The sequence below is a fragment of the Cnephaeus nilssonii genome (genome assembly GCF_951640355.1).
Source record: "Cnephaeus nilssonii genome assembly, chromosome: 3".
Taxonomy (NCBI): Eukaryota; Metazoa; Chordata; class Mammalia; order Chiroptera; family Vespertilionidae; genus Cnephaeus; species Cnephaeus nilssonii.
Genome location: NC_137074.1, coordinates 92865544 through 92877704, shown reverse-complemented (window position 1 = coordinate 92877704; position 12161 = coordinate 92865544).

Here is a 12161-nt window from a genome sequence, read left to right as displayed (position 1 = left end):
AGCTTTTTCTTAGTTGTGAAGCCCTTTATCTGACCTTCCATTCTTAATGATAACTTTGCTGGGTAGAGTAATCTTGGTTGTAGGTTCTTGCTATTCATCACTTTGAATATTTCTTGCCACTCCCGTCTGGCCTGCATAGTTTCTGTTGAGAAATCAGCTGACAATTGTATGGGTGCTCCCTTGTAGGTAATTAACAGTTTTTCTCCTGCTGCTTTTAATATTCTCTCTTTGTCTTTTGCTCTTGGCATTTTAATTATGATGTGTCTTGGTGTGGTCCTCTTTGGATTCCTTTTGTTTGGGGTTCTGTGTGCTTCCTGGACTTGTAAGTTTATTTCTTTCACCAGGTAGGGGAAGTTTTCAGTCATTATTTCTTCAAATAGGTTTTCAGTATCTTGCTCTCTCTCTTCTTCTGGCACCCCCATAATTCTGGTGTTGGTATGCTTGAAGTTGTCCCAGAGGCTTCTTACACTATCTTCAACTTTTTGGATTCTTTTTTCTTTTTGCTTTTCCGGTTGAGTGTTTTTTGCTTCTTTGTATTTCAAATCTTTGACTTGATTCTTGCGTTCCTCTAGTCTGCTGTTGCGTCTCTGTATAATATTTTTTATTTCAGTCAGTGTATGTTTAATTTCTAGTTGGTCCTTTTTCATATCCTCGAGGGTCTCGCTAAATTTATCGGCTTTTTCTAGGAAATTCTTGAAAAACCTTATAACCGTGGTTTTGAATTCTATATCCAGTTGTTTGTTTTCCTCCATTTCTTTCGTTTGTGATCTGTTTCTTTGTCTCCGCATTTTCACTGCTTCCCTGAGTTGGTAGGGTAGCTTTGTGTGCTAGGTTTCCTATATGGCCCAGTGGGTCGGCCTCCCCAGTTACCTGAGGTGGATACTCTTGGTGCACCCCCCTTTGTGGACTGTGTGTACAGCCTTGTTGTAGTTAAGTCTTGATTGTTGTTGGTATCACTGGGAGGAATTGACCTCCAGGCCAATTGGCTGTGAGTATCAGCTGTGTCTACGCTGGGGGACCTTCTGTGCTGGAGACAGCCTTATAGGACCAGACTTGCAAAATTGCAAAAGCCTCTGTGCTCAGCTTGGATGGGGGAGAGTCTCAGGGCTGAGCAGACAGTCTTGGTTTCCCGTCAGCCCTGCCCTTGTGCACATGCCTCCAGACCTCTGCCTTCTGCGGCTCCCCTGAGTTTCCGCCTGACAGTCCAGATTCCCCCCATAAGAGTGTGGGTCCCCAGGGGCTCGCCTGGAACTGGGGTTCAGTGCAGTTGGAACTGGGATTCAGTGCAGTCAGGAGCTTCTGACTCCCTTCCACTAGGGAAAACCTGCGGCCACCTCCACAGTCAGTCTTCTCTGTGTGCACTCGCATGTGCGCGTGCACCTCCAGACCCCTGCCCACCACAGCTCTCCCGAGTCTTCGAGTCTCTGTGTGCCTTTCTCTCTACCTGACAGTCCAGAATCACCCTGTATGAGCCTGGGTCCACGGGATTTTGCCCGGAACTGGGGTTCAGTGCAGTTGGAACTGGGGTTCAGTGCAGTCGGAACTGGGGTTCAGTTCAGTCGGGGGCTTCCTCCCCCCTCCCACCAGAGAAAGCCAGCCAGGCACTCAGCCGCCCTTCCTCTCTGCGTGCATGTCTCAGTACCTCAGCCCTTTGCAGCTCCTCTGATTTTCCATGAGCTTTTATCTTTCCTTCTAGTTGTAGAATTTCCACTCAGCCAGCTTTGCTGTGGTTCTGGATGATGTCCGTTCTGTCTTTTACTTGTAGTTTTAAAATTGTTGTGCGAGGCAGCAGTTTAGGTGCTTACCTATGCCACCATCTTGGTTTCTCCCTATATTTTGCATATTATATCTATTATGTATTCATACAATAAAGTAAGCTAGAGAAAGTAAATATTAAGAAAATCATAAAATACATTTTCAATATTTATTTTAAAAATCACATATAAGTGAAGTTGCACAATTCAAACCCTTGTTTTTCGAGGACCAACTGTATTTTGAAACTCTTCTTTCCAAAACACCTAGTTATTAAACTCAATGGGCAGTTTTTAGTTCTTTTCCTATCTAATCTCTGAAGATTTGGAACTTCTAATAATTTCTTTCTCATCTATTGAAACAGAAAAGGATAGAGGTTGCAATAGAATTTGAAGTAATAAACAAAGGTGTATAGCCACTGTGAGATATGAGAAAGAAAAGAAATTAAGGACAAGAAGACCCCTCAACAATGGTGAGAGCACAGTTGAGGTTGGATAGCAAACACCTGAAACAGTGCCACATGGCACAACAATTAGTTTGTATCTGATGTTGCTCAACAGGCTGAGTGTTTGAGCTCAAAAAAGTAAATATTTGAATGAAGCTAGAGTTGGAGATTTACACAATGAGTTGAAGGTCAGTAGGGCACAGAAACTTGTGCTGATGGCATGTCACCCAAATGCTTAGTCATGGAATTCAGTTTCTGTGGCTGGTTCAAACAATAAAGAAATTAGGTCTTTCTTAGTGCTAGATATTGATTTAACAATGAAAAAAAAATGGTTGGCAAAAAGAAAGTAGTTTGGGTTAGATAAGAACAATTACTCCAGATACAGACTGCCTAAATTCTAATCAGAGCTCCTCCATGTGTAACCCTGGCAAGTTACTTCACTTCCATATACCTTCATTTTCTCAGCTGTAAAGAGTGGTGAGGATTAAATAAGAATATTTAATCATTTAATAAGTCCTTCGGACAGTGCCAATCATAAACACTGTAATTAGTTATTATAATTAATAAATAATGCACTTTAAAAGGGAAGGTGTGACTTTTCTGCCCCTATATCCATAACACACTCAAATTTCTCCATGTTAGTATTTAAACTTATTTGAAAAGAATATGAAATACTTACTAGTAGACATGGAAGAAATATAAGGATGAGTAATTTTATTTCTTTTCCACACTAAATATTTGAGTTCCTACCTTGCATAAGGCATTATATTAAAGCATTATTATAGCAAAAAGACCATTGATATAATCCATTAAGATATCCACATAATCATCCTATATAATAAAAGGGTAATGTGCAAATTGACCCTAATGGCAGGATGACCAGAACGACGGCTAGACCAGTCACTATGAGGCACACTGACCACCGCTTGGTTCCTGATGGCCACCTGTGGCGGGGGCAGGGCCAGGGAGTGGGTGGGAACAGCCGACCTCTCGGTCCCTTCCCCCAGCTGCCAGGCACTGATCACCCGATGTCGAACAGGGAACTGGGGTGGGTGGTGGCGGGGGGCAGGGCCGGCTGCGGGTAGCTGGGGAAGATGGCCCTGATTGCAGCTAGGCCTAGGGACTATATCCATGCATGAATTTTGTGCACTGGGACTCTAGTTTAAAAATTTAGACAATGACAACTCAAAATACTACACAAATGTATTACATTATATTTTAAATCTAATCAAATTTTAAAATACTATTTCTCTCTCCTGCTCTTTCTCACCTCTCTCCCTCAGTACTTAGTTATTATCTTCTTTTAAATAAGAATATATATTCTTACTAAAGGCCCGTTGCATGAAATTTGTGCATGGGAAGGTGGGGTCCCTCAGCCTGGCCTGCACCCTCTCACAATCCAGGCCCACTGGCTCCTAACTGCTGGCCTGCCTCCCTGCCTCATGCCCCTAACCACCTCTGTCTCAGCCCCCACCACCGTGGCTTTGTCCAGAAGATCATTTGGCTGTCTAGTCTAATTAGCATATTATGCTTTTATTATACACACACACACACACACACACACACACACACACACACACATATATATATATATACACATACTAGAGGCCCAGTGCACAAAATTTGTGCACTCAGGGGGTCCCTCAGCCCAGCCTGTACCCTCTTGCAGTCTGGGAACCCTCAAAGGATGTCCCACTGCCATCAGAGGCAGGAGAGGCTCCTGCCACTGCCGCTGCACTCACCAGCCGTAAGCCTGGGTTCTGGCTGAGCGGTGCTCCCCCTGTGGGAGTGCACTGACCACCATTGGGCAGCTCCTGCATTGAATGTTTGCCCCCTGGTGGTCAGTGTGCGTCATAGCAAGCGGTCATTCCTCTGTTCAGTTGATTTGCATATTAGCCTTTTATTATATAGGATATAGGATATAAATACATCTTTAACTTGTCCATTAAAACTGAATGAGGCAATCATTTCATAATTCTATCAATTTACCTAAATCATTGAATTATACACTTAAAACAGCTGAATTTTATGTTGTGCAAATTATACCTAATGAAACTAGTTTTACAATTTTTCTTAACATGAATTGTAACTTCGAATCTCTATTAAAAAGGTGGATCTGATGGCTGAAAAGTGTTGGTATCCCAGTATCCAAACTGACATTCACTTATTTCTGGATTAAATTCAGCAGAGGTAGAAAGCTAAACTTCCCTTCTACCACCTGCCAAGCTTCTCAGAGGACCCTTGAGAAAGAGACTGACATTCTGTCTTCAGACCCATTTTCCCTCTCATCTTGCTACGTAGGTGGCCAAGTGGTGAGTGTTCAATGTAATAACGATTGTCACCACCTGGAAACCAGAGTGAGGCAAACAACTTTTTTCAGAGGTGGTACTTAATAGTTTTAGATATTATGATTTTCAATTATTTTTGTTGTAAGTTGGATGAGAGTCAGTGACCTAAAGATAAAAGGCTCTAACTTTTATGAAAAATCATCTGGATTTATGAAAAATCATCTGGTCCTCTCTCTTAGAACATACATAATTTCCCTTTGTCTCAAACCTACCCAAACAAAATGTTCATTTTTCTTTCGCTCAAAATTACAGGCCTTCTTTATGCCTTTACATTCTCTCTAGTGATTATTTTATGTCTGAAATTTTCTGTACTTCGCAATCACTCCTATTTGAAAATTTTGCAAAACTTTTTAGGCACAAAATCTTCTAAGAAAGGGTTAGATACCTGAGCTTATAATGGAGTTATTCTGAAAGAAGACTAAAGCTGTTCTTCAGAGTAAGAGCTAATAATAACAACACATTGTTTCTCACAGTGTAGGCACTGTTTTAACCTTGTGTGTGTGTGTAAGATTGTTAACCTTATGATAAGGGCACACAGAGATGAAGAAAATTGCTTAAGATAATGTAGTTAATAGTAGTAAGTATTTGGATCCAGGTAAACCTTTTATAGTCTGTGCTTTCAAGAACTATTTTATATTGCTTCTCAGAAAGATGAACATGGAGGATAATGTAGGTTTCTTTATAAAACTTTAAGACAAAAATTAGACAAAGAAACTTTAAAATACTGTACATCTATCAACTTTACCTGAATGAAACCCAGGTCCCTGGCAAACTTAAGCATTCAGAACATAGCTAAGAGCCAGGAAATGGGCAAAAAATAAAAGGTTTGCCGAAACTGGTTTGGCTCAGTGGATAGAGCGTCGGTCTGCGGACTGAAAGGTCCCAGGTTCGATTCCGGTCAAGGGCATGGTTGCGGGCACATCCCCGGTGGGGGTGTGTGCAGGAGGCAGCTGGTCGATGTATCTCTCTCATCGATGTTTCTAGCTCTCTATCCCTCTCCCTTTCTCTCTGTGAAAAACCAATAAAATATATTTTAAAAAAAACAAAAAATAAAAGGCTTTTTACATACAACATTTTAAGTCACAAAGCCCATGTAATGCAGTGTACTTATAGAGAGACACGTCCAACTGCCACTGCTAATTACAGTAGCTTGAATGGTGGTCCCCAAAAAGATATGACAATGTCCTAATTCCAAAACCTATGACTGTTACCTTATTTGGGAAAAGGGTGTCTGCAAATATAATTAAGTTAAAGCTCTTGTGATCAGAACATTCTGGATTATCTGTATTGGTCCTAAATCCAATGACAATGTCCTTAGAAGAGACATGCAGAGGTGACAGACACAGAGAAGATCATGAAGGCAGAGACTGCAGTGATAGCCACAAGTTAAGAACATCATCAGTCTGGCTGGTGTCACTCAGTGATTGAGCATCAACCTATGAACTAAGAGGTCACGGTTTGATTTCCAGTCTGGGCACATGCCCAGGTTATGGCTCAATCCCCAGAGTGGGGCATACAGGAGGCAGCCGATCATTGATTCTTTCTCATCATTGATAATCCTATCTCTCTCTCCTTTCCACACTGAAATCAATAAAAGAATATTTTTTAAAAAGAACATCATTAAACACATGAAGCTGAAAGAAGCAAAGAATGGATTCTCCTCCAGAGCCTCCAGAGGAAACATGACCCTGCAGATATCTACCTTGCTTTCAGACCAACCAGTTTGTGATTTGTACAACACCCTTAGAATACTAATACATCTGTTCAGTCCTTTAAAAATTAATCTCAATGATTGCAGATTGGAAGCTGCAAATCACATGACAGAAGTACCTTAGAACATTAATTGGCTTACTTAGTCAAGCAAAAGGAATTTGAGGTGGCTAATAAAAATACCTGCAGTATGTTAACACTACTTAAGAAAAGAAAAAAAAATCATACACTAGAGAAAATCCATGATTTTGAGCCTAGACCATAGTTCTCAGGTATCTATCAGCAAAAACAAAGAAGGAAAAATAGTGTTTATAATTCTAATAGTAGCCCGTTTGCACGAAGATTCGTGCAATAGACCTTCATTCACCTGGCTGCCTGCACCAGTTTTCTGCCGGCACCGGGGACCCAGGCCTTGGCTGTGGCCACCGCCTTCTGCCTTCTTTCAGGGTCGGGGCTTGGCCCCGGGCGGTGGTCTTGGGCTCGCCGCACCCAGTGTCCCTGCTAGGGATCGCAGGAGCCGACCCCCAGTGGTTTCCTGCGATCCATGCAGGCTCCCCGCTGGTGCAGAGGCTTTCCCGGCCTTGGGCTCCGCCACACCCCAACGTCCCTGCAACGGTTTCCTGGTGGGCGTGGTTGGTGGGCGTGGCTTGGTTGGTGGGCGTGGCTTGGGCATAGCGAAGGTGCGGTCAATTTGCATATTTGTCTATTATAAGGTAAGATAAATTTTTAATTGTCCCTTCCAGTTAAAAATGGCTCTATAAATGATACATATTGAATAACATTTTGAATCATGTACCTGGAAGTCAATTTTAAATAAACAACAAAGACCTTTCAAGATAGTTTTGTGGGGGGTTTTGTTTGTTTGTTTTGTTTTGTATGGATAGTAGTATGATGTTGTTGTTAAGGACACAGACCTTGGAGCCAGGCTGGTTAGTCTGAATCTCAACTTTGCCACTCACTTGCTGTGTGATCACAGCAAGTCAATCTCTTTGTACCTCAATTTTTGTTTCTGTAAAGTGGGAATGATAATAGTACCTATTTAATATTGAGAGGATTAAATTACTATAAGTAAGGCACTTAGAACTATACTTAGCATATAATTATTGCTCAATATGACACTAGCATTTATATTTCTGCAAAGGCAATACTATAGCAAAGAAGAGTGATGTGTTTCATATACAAGGCTTTCTAATAATCTAGATTGGTACAAAAGTAAGTAGGTGTTAAGATGTTGAGGGAAAAAAAAAGTGCTATTATGCCAGTGAAATCTGACTTTGATTCTGGTGGACACTAACAATGAGCTGAGGTTTGCTAAAAAAATCCTCTACTCAGGTACCAATGTGTTCCATAGATCAATGCTAGTAAACAAATGTTTATTACCAATCCACAAAGAGGAAGATATAGAAATTGACAAAACATGTTTAGAAACTTTAATGTCAATTTGACTGTGTAATTTTATGTTTGAAAAATATAATAAAAATGGAGCTTGTATTGTTATTATTAAAATTTTATTTCTCTAGAAAATTATTTTTTAGAGTTATCAATCCATGACTGGTTGTAGGGGAAGAAAAGAAGCTTTTCTATTATCACCAATAATTTGATAAACTTTGTCCTAGCTAGAACCAGAATTCTTTTCAGAAAATTCTTTATTCATGCAAGTGCCCCAATGAGCACATACTAGATACTCTCAAATTCTTATTTTTTTTAAAAAAGAATAGTGACTAAAATATTTTAGTAATAAAATGACAATTTATAGTTTACATGTTCAAGGTTATAGCAAAATATTCAAGTAGATCCTATCTATTCAAATTGAATTATGAGATAACCATGCCAAATTATTTAAAGACAAAGTTAAAGACAAATTGTCAAATATGGGGAATTTGGCTAGATAAGAACCTACTTCATATTCTTTAGGTCTAAATAGCTTTAGAGCTGCATTGGTTGAACCCACTGACAATAAGTAAATAGGCAAAAGATAACTAAAAAGACTATAAAAATGTTCATTGACTAATGCAAAATAATCTAGCTACTTTAACCATAAACCCAGCCACACTGTATTCCTCTATAGGACATTGAGTTCTAACCTGAATATAATAACTTTTCATATTTCAGACTTTGAATAGAGCTGAATTCTAGACTCAGCTCTGTTACTTGCAAGACATATGACCTTGGGCAAGTCACTTTCAAGATTGCAATTTCATCTTCTATAATACACTAGTAGATATAATAAAACATGCATTGGGAATATGCGACATTAAAATATGATAATATCAAAACTAGCACAAGAAGGGGACCAGCCCAAAGCAGCTCAATTAAGGGAAGAGGAAGCAGTTGTGCTATAATGGCTGAATCTAATAACAGTTACATCAGGTAACCTTCCCCCATTCTGCCTCCACCCCAATAGGAAGACTTGGTGTAGTGCTTTAATTGCTCAGTCAAAGGACATAAAGTTCTGATAATATTGGGGTGAGTTATAATTATGATGAATTATAATGGTTTAGAATACTGCTTCTTGTTAAAATTAATGACAAACATCTTCAAAATGAACCTCTGCAACATTACATTTCTAAATTCCATATAGTCTATAGTAGTATTTTTTGCTCAAAATAACTCTCTTTTAAACTGCATTATTGGAGGGAAAAAATAAGCTAACTTAACTTCAAAAAACACTGTTTTGATTGGATACTGTAAGGCTAAAAACAAAATGAACTGTACATGCACACTATACTCTCTTTGGTAAAGTTAATTTTTACGGAGTTATGAACTAGGAATTCTGAGGCTGCTCTACATGTATGCTACAGTTGTTCAAATAAGTAAATAAATTGTAGATAATGGGAACCAGGTTTCTCACTATCAGTGATGAAAGTTACAAATGAGTGTGGGGTAGATAGAATAAACCCTGTGGTGCTGAATTAGAGTCAGAGATAGCAATATGAACTTAGGCACACACACACACACACACACACACACAATTTTAAAAATGTGTATACATGGGTTTGTATAATACATATGTTTCTTAGCTCTGTCTGCTGGGAGGATAGAGAAGCCGTGACAATAGGATATCTAGTGCCCAGATTTTAGTTTCTAAACACCATTCTCCCATAATAAGAACCAAGGCTCCTCGAAAGAATGACTAATTCTAGGGCTGGATAAGGAAAATGCAAGATGAGCCTGGAACATTGTATAGTGCCATAAAGTAAGGTAGTGTTTAAGAAAAAGGAGAAGAATATGAGTTATCTCAAAAGGACACAGGAGCCAACCAGAAAGTGCCCCAAATGGTCAAGGCAGGAATCATTTAAGCAACAAAATAAATAGCAGTAGTATTAGACTCTTAGAAGTAATAGTATTTATAATGCCAAGGAGCAAAGTAAACATCCATGAGTACATCCTAATATACATAATTAATTGAACCAATAAACAAATGGGGGAGAAAGAAATAATCTTCCTTCATGAAAATTCTAAATTATGTAGAGCCTCCTTCCTTCAGGAGGTGGAGCTTAATTCTCAACTGGAATGTGGGTTGGACTTTAGTTATTTGTTTTCAAATAATAGAATATGAAAAGAGAAAAATAGTAACTTTACAGTCAGACTCCACGTTAACCAAGTGATCAAAGTTGACACCACCAATAACAAGATATGTTGATATGATATGTCCCTTGATATAATGTGATAAGAAGCACACCTTGCCTTGAAATATTCTTTCCAAAAATCAATTGAGAATTCCTAACTGTGAATAAATATCAGGTAAAACCAAATCAAAAGATCAATACTATTAAATTTTTCAAGGTTGTAAACAACAATGAAAGACTGGAAAACTCACCAATTGAAAGAGACTAGCATACATGATGACTGAAAGTGAAGTGGTGTCCTAGAATGAATTCTGGAATATAAGAAAAGATAAAATATTAGTAAAATCTGCAGTTTGTTTAATAGTATTATACCAATCTAATTTTTTTTTAGTTTTGATAAATGTCCCTGTATACGATATTGGCAGTAGAGGAAATTGAGTAAAAGTATATGGGAACTCTATACTGTCTCTGCAACTTTTCTATGAATCTAAAATTATTCCAAAATAATTGTTTTCAAATTTACAATATGAACTATGATAAAATCTTAATATTTTTTATTTTAGGTAGAAAATGCAAGTTTCAAAAATGATTTTTCTTTCATTTTAATTTTTTTCTAAGAGAAAAAATATTGTAATATTTAATTTCCCCCTTTCTCCCAATGGTATTTAGTGATTTACACAGACCTTAGTTAATGTAAATGAAAATATATGATAATATTTTAATAATATCATAGTTAATTAAACATTTCTAACTTCTAGTGGAATTCAGTGTAATGGGTTTTCTGGCTTCTATTAATTCTTTGAATTTACCAGGCTGCCACTTAGTTATATGGTGGCATAGAATTCTGAGAAATTTAAAGGAAATGCTACAAGTACCTAATTAATCCTTACAAAGTTGAGATAATCTGATCATTAAAAGAACAATGTGTGCCTGGCACTGAACTCGAAATTTTTAAATACCATTTTGTACTTTGCTGATAACCTGATCTTCTATGAAAAAGTGACTGTCTAGATAAAAGTTTAAAGCACAGAATTGCAGGAAATCACAGGTAAATGGCCTAGATTTGAAGAATTTCTTTTTCTCATTTTGATAAAATTTTCTCTAAACCATTTGAATTTTAAAACAATTTTAATGGGAACTCCTCATTCGGCCTATCTTTCTAACTAGCTGTATCATTTCATTTTAGTAACTAATACAAATTTTAATAACATTGAGTCACTTAAGCCATTGAACACTTGCTTTCTGATCTGAGTCACTGAAGCCATTGAACAGTTGCTTTCTGATCTGAGTTAGTTCTTCCACTATTTGCTTCCATTTATTTTTATTCAAATGTTTCCATCTTTTCTAGAAGAGTTTCCTATTTTTCAAGATTTTTTCTTCTCTTTTTATTAGCATTTGTAATAATGTCTTTTTAACTTGAAAAGATTCACAGTGTTCATACATAATGCAGTGAAACCTAAGTTATTTATCAACTAAAGGATTTTTTTTTTAAAAAAATTATGTCCTTACAAAAAATTAGCAATCTAGGTGTAAACTATATCAAAACTGTTTTTGAGAACTTTTTCATAGATAATGAACCTTGTAGATATCCCTGTATGCCCCACATTCAAGAACACCTCCTAAATTAACTCTAATTTAAATTAACTCTACATTTCCTGGGCCAACTATATTAAATTATTTTATGAGAAAGTTTATCACTTCACCTGACTCAACATTCTATCAGTTATACTATACATCTGGTCTAAAAAATTTCTGGACAGAGAAAAGTTGAAACTTTTCCTTAGTAGGATGAGGTCAGAAAATTCTTTTAAGATCTAAGAATAGTTCCAATATAAAAGGATCTGAGATACTAATTCCTGTGAAATTATCACCACGTATTAAATGATAGGTGCTCTTGCTGTATCCAAATTTGTTTTTCTTTTCTTTTTCTTCTCTCTCTCTCTTTTTAAAGTGAACAGTATTTGGAATATAATTTATTTCTCATTAGAATGATACATCTCTAAAGTAGGGGAATATAGTTTAAATTACATACATATGTGTATATAGAAATTTTTATTTAATAATTTACCATAAGCTGAATTTTCTACAGAAGCATTATGTATAGAGTTTCTTAATCTTCTTATGCCCCATCTTCATTATTAAGATCAGCTGGCACTTCAGCATCAGGTCAAATGAAGTAACAAGAACTGGATTTACCCTTCTGCAAGAAACATCAACAATAAAAATAGCAAATCAAGGTGCTGGGCATCAGGCAACCAAAAATAGTGATCCCTGAGAGATGGGAAACAAATGAGGTGAGCCCTGTGAATGTCCTAGCTTACTGCCATGAGAGAATTT